Consider the following 12272-nt stretch of genomic DNA (forward strand, 5'->3'; position numbering starts at 1 on the left):
TAGGCCAGACCCAAGATATGTCCAAAGAGAGCATCTGGGGTAGTGACATCATACAGTGTTGGGAAGTTGTGCTTCGATTGGCTAAAAACCTCGACACTGTCCCAGGTGAAACAGCATTTATCCTTACTCTCAGATGAGGTGGATCTAAAGGATTTTTTTACTAGGGCCCCAGAAGCCATGTCAGAAATGTTTCTATTACACTGTCATTAATGAAATCTGGAAAATCTCTCAACAATAAGCCACGGAGAGACTTCGTGAAATAGATAAGATTAACCTAGATAGGGTGTTAGAAGTAGTTGACAACGGTCTGACTACATTAACATCCAGGATTTATTCACTGGGCAACATTGTATCTTCTGCTATAGATATACTAGAAAAGGACTTGTCCATACTACAACACAGACAATCACAATTACGTTCTATTATGCTATTAAGCTGGACGCTGCAATCTTTTCGCGCTGGTTATGTGCTTTGGCGATTTATCAACGGTACGTCACTCTTTTATGCATATAATCTAACTGAAAAGCAGATAACAATGGCACAAATGGGAGAAAAATATACAATGCTGCATATTGAAAAACTGCAAAAGTTACCTTTTACTGTGGGAGAATCACCGTCCATGGAATGGTTAATCCATGGCCATAAAACACTAGCAGTCACAACTTTCCAGTTTCAGTATTGCCTAGAACAACACCAGGCATGCAGATATGAAGTGAAGGGTAGGAAATTCATCAAGGAATTTTTGAAATTACCATACAGATTTCGATGTATGAATTAGGACATGGAAGTGTTCCTCAGCGGTACCAACTGCGAGAATTCCTTAAGTGGATCTCTAATATGGCAGGATATCTTGCTTCATGGGGCCTGTAATAGTTCGGTTGCTAACTTATCCTGTCACTTGAAAGGTTCCCCAGCTGCCGTGATTAATACAATGTTCGAGGTTCTTTCAAATGGGCATTACCTGATGCTGAATGATCAAGGTTGTTGTGGGAGGCTCCCTGCATTGCATAACTTATCACTGTAAGCTCCAGGTTTACTTGCTGTATGCAAGTATTGTTTGATTTGACCTTCATTGAATGTTTCCTTTATATGGTTTGATACTCTGAGCAGAATGAAAGCATGCTTTTACAGCAAACTGTGCCCTTAACCTCCGCCCGAGAAACATATGATCGCAAGGTTGCAAGGTCCTCGGCTGAGATACAGGCACTGATACGAACAAACTGCCCTTTACATTTCACAGAAATGGTACAACGTATCTTTAACATGTCTGATACAATGGGTATTGTCCACCTATTTAAGACCATAGGTTCTGGACTGTTAAGCACCTTTCAGACAATGCTCGGAGTTGTTCCCAACTTTATACACTCCATATTCTGAAGCATTTTTGGAGGGTTTCTGCTGATCTTGTTTTTAATAGTAGATATCCTGATTGTCCTTCTTCTGCTATGCAATGGACGTCCCAGTCACCAAGGAGATGGAACGCACGCTCCTGGAGCACCGATACTATGATCGCATGGTAATCCATTTGGGCACACCGCGTCTGGGAGGACCGAGCAAGTCTTATTTCTTGTCATTTAGACCAGTCTGGATCGACTGTATTCTGCCTGTCCTCCGATGCCTGTTCTGCAGACAAGAATGAGAATTGGATCTCTGTCCAACACTTCCATCAATTGCGCCACCGGATGTTGGTGCTTTACTGGACCCCATAATGGACCATGTTCTGCAGTGTCCTCAGCGTATTCCAATGTGGATGTTTGCATTCTTAGAGCCACCACGGGATGCTTCAGCTCCTGTCGGGAAGGATACCGGCTCCTCAACAAGTACTCAGGCCTCGGATGACACTAGTACATCCCCAGCAGCGGCTGTGGTGAATAAAGAGGAACATCTGTGCTCGAATGACCTGATCTGTGAGGTGTTGCCGGGACCGTCGCCTGTGTTTGCTGGCAACAGTGATATTGCGTCTCCCACCCAGGACACATAAACATTTGGCTCATAGTGTGCTGGGAAAATTTGGCCTTTTTAAAAAACAACCAAATTTGGAATTTTAAACAAGACACTTTGTCTAAACTGCATGGCTTTCAGTCTCTCATTGTTTGGACTATATATATATATATATAAAAGTATTCAGTACAGACTTTTATGGCATGCACTATTTTTCTTTTTTAGCATTTTTGAGAATTTTTACATTTTCAAGTATTATTTTAATAGACTTGCGTACCACGTTTTAGCAGTACATAGGATTTTTTTGTATGTAGTCCAGTCAGATGAGGAATGGGTGTCATGTTCCATATAGGTACCCCAATATGGTGCAGAGTAGAAATATTGCCTCAAAAATATCGTGGGACAGAAATATTGCTGCAAAAATATTGCGGAGAAGAAATATCGAGAACAAAAATATAGTTGACAAGAATATCGACTGACAGGTAAGTAATATCGATTACATAAATATCTTTGTAACAAATATCATTTACAAAAATATATTTTACAAAAATATCGATTTATTAATAATTTTATTTTTTTTAGTGTTTTTAATGGGAATGAGAATTGTTTGTTATTTTATTATATGTTTTAGAGTTTTACTAGTTATTAATTTATTTTAAGTTTAATTCTACGTTTTTAGTTCCGTAGCGGGTTGTGGGTTTATAGGGGATTAGGGTGGTAAGTAATTTAGTTCTATAACATTTATTGTATAATGAATGTGTTAATTGATTAATTAATAAAAGTTTGATAATTAGTTGTTAATTAATTTCAATTAGTCAATTAATTAATGAGTAGGTTAATTGCTTAATTAATTTTAGGTATGTGTTGTGGTATTTATATGTGTAAATTGTGTGAATGGTGGTAAGTAATTACATGTTTTTATTGATCAATTATTAAATACTTTTAAGTCAATTACCATCAATTAATTAGTAATTATTAATTGTAATTGTGTAATTATTTCAGGTGTGTGTTTTGGTGTGAATATGTGTAAATGGTGTGAAAGGTGGTAAGTAATTTATTTGTATTGATTAAATAATAATTAATAATACATTATTTTCATTAATTAGTAATTATTCAATTTAATTGTGTAATCAATTGTAGATGTGTGTTGTGGATTTTATAGTGTTAAATAATAGGTTATTAATTTTTGTATTATCTTTGTTACTAATAATATATTTAAATGTATGTATTAATTATGCTAATATTGGAAATTAAATGTAATAAAAACTGTTGATGGTTTTATATTTTATTGTTTTGGGATCCAGTGCTTTTTCTACTGTTGCACTCACTGGAGTGGGAATAGTAAAATTGACCCCTTTGCTATCCAGTGCTTTCCCTACTGTTGCACTCATTGGAGTGGGAATAGTAATTTTTACTCGTACGCTATCCAGCACTTTCCCTACTGTTGCACTCACTGGAGTGGCAATAGTAATTTTTACCCCTCCGCTATCCAGCGCTTTCCCTACTGTTGCACTCATTGGAGTGGGAATAGTAATTTTTACCTTTATGCTATCCAGCGCTTTCCCTACTGTTGCACTCACTGGAGTGGGGATAGTACATTTTACCCGTCCACTATCCAGCGCTTTCCCTACTGTTGCACTCACTGGAGTGGGAATAGTAATTTTTACCCCTACGCTATCCTGCGCTTCCACTACTGTTGCGCTCACTGAAGTGGGAATAGTAATTTTTACCCCTACGCTATCCAGCGCTTTCACAGCTCTTTTTCTACTGTTGCACTCACTGGAGTGGGAATAGTAATTTTTACCCCTTCTCTATCCAACATTTTAACTACTAATGTTTTTATTTTGTTCTTAAATGTATGCATTATTTTTTTAATAGTTTAATGTGTTAATTAAATATAGAATATTTTATTTTAAATTATTTATATTTGTGTTTATTTTATTTTTATATAATTAAAAAAGTTAATAAATCAAATAAAGATAATAGTTAAATAAAATATATTAAAGTAAATATATGTATATGTACATATTTTTTGTGTTTATATTTAATAAGTTAAGTTTATTTGTTATAATTAGTTTAAATATATTAAATGTAATTTATTTTGTGAACAGTTTTAATATTTTTACTTAATTTATTTTAATTTATGTTATTTTTTAAAGTCGATATTTTTTACATCTATATTTTTTACATCAATATTTTTGAATCAATATTATTGTACTTACCTGTTTAAGTATGGGAATTCGATATGTTTGTAATCTATATTTTTACATCAATATTTTTTTCAACTATATTTTTGTAATCGATATTTTCACATGGAACTCCCTAATATAGGCTCAGGTAATCACCTAGCCCTTCACCTATATTCTATTTACCATTAAACTACATAACGATTCTTAGTACTGATCTTTTGCCTAGTTACGGTAATGTCCAAAGATGACATGGGGTTTTCTCCGAAAAGCTTAAGCTTCATTCATTATGCATGAGGATTCTTGGAATCACAGCAGGACCGCAGGCCTACCATCTCTTGCATAATAACTATGTATAAGGATCATTCCTTCCATCATCCCAGTCCGACATGACACAGCAAGGTATTTCCCCAGGGGGTCCTACTTTGGGTATATAAACATCATCTCTTGCTGAGATAATCAGAGGAGAAAAGGACTTACATGCTGACCCACTGACACGAGATGCTGAAGCTCCTGCACGCAGACACTCCAGCTCGCAGTGGTCTAACATCAATCACTCAATCAATCTATTTGTAGTGCGCGCTATTTACCCGTGAGGGTCTCAAGGCGCTGTGGGGGGTGGGGGGGAGAGCATCGCTACTGTTCGAAGAGACAGGTCTTGAGGAGACTTCTGAAGGCGAGTAGGTCTTAAGTCTGCCGTAGGTGGGTAGGAAGGGTGTTCCAGGCCTTGGCGGCGAGGTAGGAGAAGGATCTGCTATCTGAGGTTGTTCGTTGGATGCGGGGGACGGAGGTGAGGGTGAGGCTGGCGGAGCGGAGCTGGCGGCGAGGGGTGTGGAAGCTGAGTCTGCTGTTCAGGTAGGCTGGTCCGGTTTTGTGGAGTGCTTTGTGTGCGTGGGTGAGGAGTTTGAAGGTAATCCTCTTGTTGACGGTGAGCCAGTGTATGTTTCTCAGGTGGGGGGTGATGTGGCTGCGGTGTGGGACATTGCTGATCAGTCGGGGGGAGGCATTTTGGATGCGCTGTAGTCGTCGTAGGTGTTTGGCTGGGATTCCCTTGCAGGGTGTTCATCTCGAGACCAAGACGGGGTTCCACAGTCTCTCATTTCAGGTAATGGGGTTGACTTTATACTAGAGGGATTTTTGGCTTTTACACCCACATATATGCTAGGTACGCTTAGGTACATCTAGTTAGGGATATATCGTAGGAGTACGCATTCTACTGTCATGTATTTTATATACTTGCCTGCATTCATTGTTTTAGCACAATAGTAGAAATCTACCATCCTTTTACTCTGTTAGTGCTTATAATCATTTATATCTGTTACTGTCTAATGGTTGTCTCAGCACACCTATTTTACACTAGAATGACATTGGTTCAATAAAGGCTCATTGAAAAGCGGCCGCACCATTTATTCTGTGAATCTCTCTGGGACGAAGTGAGCACGAGTGCCTGAGCAAAAAGTAGTACACTGTTTCCACGATTCTGAGGGATCAGGGTTGTCATGTTCGATAGTTGCCAAGAACTATTCTCTCCTTGGTAAGAGGAGTTTTCAGTGGCACTGTGAGCTAGCTGGTATACCGGCTGACATATCCGGTAGGGGTGTCCAGGATCAATCTGACTCCAATCCTACAGTGCATGTTATCTAAACATGCAGATTCTATATAGGTTCATAGGAACTACACAACAGTCTCTAGACTCCTTGCGCTAGTGAAGCTTCCACACAGGAAGATTAGCAGCAGTATGGTAGGCCAGCATAACTTTTGAAGAACATTGGTCTTGGTCCTAGGCTAGAGGAAATGGAAATCTCACAGCTCTGCATCCATGAAGCACCACAGCAAGCACCATCACAATGTCCAAGGTTTCACTGACGATGTTCCACATACTGAAGTGGGGATCCAGCTTATATTGACAGCCCTTGCCAGTGAGACTGCAGATAGGGCTGTCCTTGCTGTTTGTCGGTGTGCTATAGCCATCCATCATGTTACAATCACTTTTTCCTTGCTGTTTTTCTGTGTGCTATAGCCATCCATCATGTTACAATCACTTTTTTGCTCTAAAGAAATGTTTATGATCAGCTAAGGTCAAACCTAATGAAAGACACACAATGGTCCTCATCACTGAAAATTCTTCTGCATTTAGGTATATGGCCCGATAACTGGCTACTATGTCACTACCAAAAGTACCATGCCCCAAGATATGCCGTACACAAGCAGACAAACATCTAACATAACTCACTAGACAAAATATTAAACATGTTCTCAACACAGCTAAGAGTATGCAGAGGGTATGCAGAGTTACTTTTTGATATTTGCAGGAATTGGCAATGTTTTCAGCCATCATCCTTTTACCTTCTAAGGACAAGGTTCCCTTTCTTTGTCAGAGAATCCATGCAACCAGTTGTCCCACCAGCTATCCAACCAGCTTCCATTCCAGAGTGCCCTTAGCCTTGAGTGTCAGGAGTGCGAGGAGAAACCTACAATACCTATGTATTATTCATTACCTGCCTAATGGAAGACACCTGCAGTGGACAGGACTTCCAGCTTGGAGTAAGGGACCCTCCAGGTGAGCTTCTTACAAATACATATAGGTGGCTTGGGTCCTTGAACATCAGTGGAAAGATTCTCCTACTGGCATGTATGCCTCCAGTTTATTACTTTTTTTAACTACATCCACTTTGCTCACTGCAAAGCTAGTAAAGCTTAAAAGAAATTATGCAGTGTTGCAAAACCTTCATAACTTTGCACAGCCCAAAACAGAGGGTAGGTATGCCTTTAAACATGGATATGACATTGCTCCCACAGTACTTGACAAAAAACACACAATACCTAAAAATGTGCAACAGAACACATTACATAGTACACTTGGCATGTTGTCACAAAGTACAGATACGCCTTAGCAAACAGAGAGGCTATCATTTCACTCTGACCATGCACACATAAACAAATAAGTGAAGAGTGTAGCCACTCTTCAAACATCTGTCACAAAGCTGATATTGTATGTAGTTGACAATCAACTATTTCCCAAAATAACTAACCAAGATGAATCACACAGACATATTCAACAGAACACGTTAGACAGAATAGCTCATGTGCATCTCATCAACAACTCTCCAAGATTCTGTATAGTTGGCTGTCATGAATGAAGGACAACTCTGTCAGGTCATGTAGCAATATAAAGTTCAGAAAAGTTTACAGCTGGGCAAGTGGCATGTTACTGAAGTAGGTATTGCATAAACAATTTGTAAAGCCCTGACTTAGTTTCTCTGACACTGTTATGCTATGTTATGCAGAATTGTACAGAGCACTATCACCCAGGAAGGTATCCTGATGCTGAGCAGGTGTGAGTTTAGCCACACCCATGGCCTACAGGGACTACTCGAAAAGCCAGGTCTTCAGCTTCTTGGGGAATTCAAGAAGTGAGGAGGAGTGTAGCAGCAGGTCCTTCCACACTTTCGGAGCGATATGGGAGAAGGCTTGATTGCCGAATCTGGTTTACCATGTGCATAGAATTTATGAAATAAGAGTTCGGACAAACTGAGGTATCTAGAAGTTTTTCTGAAAGCAGAAGCAATTGTTGAGGTATGCTGGGACAGTGTTATGTAGTGCCTTGAAAGTAAAGGTGGGGAGTTTGAATTGTGCTCGTTTTTGAATAGTGAGCCAGTGGACTACTTCAGGTGTGGTGAAATGTGAATGCAGTCTAGGAAGTTGAGAGGGATTCAAGCCACTGAGTTCTGAATGATAGGCATCTTTACAATCAGCATGTAGCAGATCCATCGGAGTGCATGTCCTGGGACTTCGATGTCATGTAAGCATTGGATGAAGATGGGGAGGGAGGCTGTGTCAAATGCTGTGGAGAGTTCCAGGAGGAAGAGGGCAGCTATGTCTCCTCTGTCCAGAGTAATACAGATGTAATCTGTGTTAGGGATGAGGGGAGTTTCTGTGTTGTGGTTGGGTCTGAAACCAGACTGAGTGGTGTTGAGGAGTTGGTGGTCATTGAGGTATTTGGTGAGGTGTTTGTTGAGGATTTTCTCTAAGACTTTAACCAGGAATGGTAGCAGGTAGATTTGTCTGTAGTTGGCAAGCATAGATGCGTCCACAGAGGGTTTCTTCAGCAATGGGATGACAGTTGCGTGTTTTCCAAGCAAATGGGAAGGTTGCGGAAGATGTGGAGACATTCTGAATGGGTGTTAGCATGGCGCTGATGGGTTCCAGTCCTCTGGACATGTGCAGTGGGGGCAGGGGTTTGATGGAGCCCCTGAGTGGATTAACTTTTGGTGGGGGCAGCATCTTCTGGGGTGATAACAGGCCATGTGCTTAGCATTCGTTGTTTGGAAAAGTTAGGAGGCTTTTGACAGGATCTGTTGTGTCTGATTGTGGGCTGAAGTTGCTGTAAAGGGCAGTAATTTTGTTGTTGAAGCATTGAGAAAGATTGTGTCAGAGGTCCGGCGAGAGAGTGATCAAGGTGGAGTCGGCGATGGTGAAGTGAAATCTTTCACAATGGTGAAGATTTCTTTGCTTCTGTTGGGTCTGGCAATGATGCAGTCTGCCAGAATGCTATGTTTGGTGGTCCAGATCATTTGGTGGTAGCATCTACGGAGTGATATGAATGTCCTCCTGTCTGCATTGTCCTGGTTAATTCTACATTTGTTCTCCAGTAGTTTGCAATGGAATTTCATCAGTCTGAGTTCCTCCATGTACCAACTGGTCTGGGTTCTGGATCTTGTTGTATTGTTGTGGTTCAGGGAGGCTATGGAGTCAGCACAGGAGGTGATCTAATTGTTGAAATTCTTGATGACTTTGGGGAAGCTGTTGCCGTATTCTGATCAGCGGGTTTTAAGAGCGATATTTTAGTCCTTGTCAGTGATGCTGTTGCATTTTCAGTGGGTTGGTCCAGCAGTGGTGAGTGTGTTTTGGACTGGGATGAGGATGCTGAAAAGGACGAACGCGTGGCCCATCCGAGGAACAGGTGTGGGCTTGTCAAATCAGATATTTCTGAAGTTGGCGACGTGGGTATGTCACTTTTCAATATTGGGTGAGGCCCAGGCTTCCAAGATCTTTATTTAGTGCTCTTGAGTTGGCATCAGCATGATCTTTCAGGTGGAGGTTGAGGTGTCCAAGTAGGATGCAGTGGTTTGCTTCAAGGGTGTGGTGCGATGAAGTCCATGATGGTGTTGGTGAAGTTGGCATGCTGTCCAGTGGTCTGTAGATGAGATTACCTCTTGGGGTGAAGTTGGCTGTGCTGAGGAGCTTGAACATCAGGCTTACAATATTGTAGACGACGTGTCCATGGATGATGTGCAGCTGATGATGTTCTTGTGGATGATGGTGATTCCACTTCCAAGCTTGTGAGGTCTATCTTGCCTGACAATCTTGTAGAAAAGGGGGTGGTGATGAACAGAGTGTCTGAATTAAGCAGACCACTCTTACCCAGTCCAAAGATCAGGGCATGATCCATCACCGTTTTTTAGCTCACTGCACCATCCCAGCTCAGAACCTGGCTATATGCAAATTAGTCTGGCCCTGGCCCAGTGCATCATGGGAACAGGGCAGACCAGACTACCAAGCCAATTCTTATACTGGGAAGGAAACAAGCTTCCGGGGGCCGGTTTCTGGCATTTCAGCCGTCTTCGGCCCGGCTTGCTTGAATCCTGATGATGGTGCATGAGCAAGGGACTCACATCTGAGTATACCCTTCCACGCTTATGGTGGACAAAATGATTCAGAAAAGGGGGTGGTGATGAACAGAGTGTCTGAATTAAGCAGACCACTCTTACCCAGTCCAAAGATCAGGGCTTGATCCATCACCGTTTTTTAGCTCACTGCACCATCCCAGCTCAGAACCTGGCTACATGCAAATTAGTCTGTCCCTGGCCCAGTGCATCATGGGAACAGGGCAGACCAGACTACCAAGCCAATTCTTATACTGGGAAGGAAACAAGCTTCCGGGGACCGGTTTTTGGCATTTCAGCCGTCTTCAGCCCGGCTTGCTTGAATCCTGATGGTGCAATGAATAAGGGACTCACATCTGAGTATACCCTTCCACGCTTATGGTGGACAAAATGATTCATAAAAGGGGGTGGTGATGAACAGAGTGTCTGAATTAAGCAGACCACTCTTACCCAGTCCAAAGATCAGGACTTGATCCATCACCGTTTTGTAGCTCACTGCACCGTCCCAGCTCAGAACCTGGCTACATGCAAATTAGTCTGTCCCTGGCCCAGTGCATCATGGGAACAGGGCAGACCAGACTACCAAGCCAATTCTTATACTGGGAAGAAAACAAGCTTCCGGGGACCGGTTTCTGGCATTTCAGCCGTCTTCGGCCCGGCTTGCTTGAATCCTGATGGTGCAATGAGCAAGTGACTCACATCTGAGTATACCCTTCCACGCTTATGGTGGACAAATTGATTCAGAAAAGGGGGTGGTGATGAACAGAGTGTCTGAATTAAGCAGACCACTCTTACCCAGTCCAAAGATCAGGGCTTGATCCATCACCGTTTTTTAGCTCACTACACCATCCCAGCTCAGAACCTGGCTACATGCAAATTAGTCTGTCCCTGGCCCAGTGCATCATGGGAACAGGGCAGACCAGACTACCAAGCCAATTCTTATACTGGGAAGGAAACAAGCTTCCGGGGACCGGTTTCTGGCATTTCAGCCGTCTTCGGCCCGGCTTGCTTGAATCCTGATGGTTCAATGAGCAAGGGACTCACATCTGAGTATACCCTTCCCCGCTTATGGTGGACAAAATGATTCAGAAAAGGGGGTGGTGATGAACAGAGTGTCTGAATTAGGCAGACCACTCTTACCCAGTCCAAAGATCAGGGCTTGATCCATCACCGTTTTTTAGCTCACTGCACCATCCCAGCTCAGAACCTGGCTACATGCAAATTAGTCTGTCCCTGGCCCAGTGCATCATGGGAACAGGGCAGACCAGACTACCAAGCCAATTCTTATACTGGGAAGGAAACAAGCTTACGGGGACCGGTTTCTGGCATTTCAGCCGTCTTCGGCCCGGCTTGCTTGAATCCTGATCGTGCAATGAGCAAGGGACTCACATCTGAGTATACCCTTCCACGCTTGTGGTGGACAAAATGATTCAGAAAAGGGGGTGGTGATGAACAGAGTGTCTGAATTAAGCAGACCACTCTTACCCAGTCCAAAGATCAGGGCTTGATCCATCACCGTTTTTTAGCTCACTGCACCATCCCAGCTCAGAACCTGGCTACATGCAAATTAGTCGGTCCCTGGCCCAGTGCATCATGGGAACAGGGCAGACCAGACTACCAAGCCAATTCTTATACTGGGAAGGAAACAAGCTTCCGGGGACCGGTTTCTGGCATTTCAGCCGTCTTCGGCCCGGCTTGCTTGAATCCTGATGGTGCAATGAGCAAGGGACTCACATCTGAGTATACCCTTCCACGCTTATGGTGGACAAAATGATTCAGAAAAGGGGGTGGTGATGAACAGAGTGTCTGAATTAAGCAGACCACTCTTACCCAGTCCAAAGATCAGGGCTTGATCCATCACCGTTTTTTTGCTCACTGCACCATCCCAGCTCAGAACCTGGCTACATGCAAATTAGTCTGTCCCTGGCCCAGTGCATCATGGGAACAGGGCAGACCAGACTACCAAGCCAATTCTTATACTGAGAAGGAAACAGGCTTCCGGGGACCGGTTTCTGGCATTTCAGCCGTCTTCGGCCCGGCTTGCTTGAATCCTGATGGTGCAATGAGCAAGGGACTCACATCTGAGTATACCCTTCCACCATAGGTGTGGCAGGGTATACTCAGACATGAGTCCCTTTCTCACTGCACCATCAGGATTCAAGCAAGCCGGGCCGAAGACGGCTGAAATGCCAGAAACCGGTCCCCGGTAGCTTGTCTCCTTTCTGGTGAAGAATTGGCTTGGTAGTTTAGTCTGCCCTGTTCCCATGATGCACTGGGCTAGGGACAGACTGATTTGCATATAGATTCGTTCAAAAGCTAAAGTTATGCAGTGTGATGCAGTCTATATTATTAAGACACATGAGCCATATAGAACCATGCTCTACTATGTAGCTCATCCCATATCATTTTTAGATCCCACTAAAAATTCAAACGATGTCTATTTAAATAACTAAACTGCACGCCACAATTTAAATTTTAT

The sequence above is a fragment of the Lissotriton vulgaris genome, chromosome 6, assembly GCF_964263255.1.
Source record: "Lissotriton vulgaris chromosome 6, aLisVul1.2, whole genome shotgun sequence".
Taxonomy (NCBI): Eukaryota; Metazoa; Chordata; class Amphibia; order Caudata; family Salamandridae; genus Lissotriton; species Lissotriton vulgaris.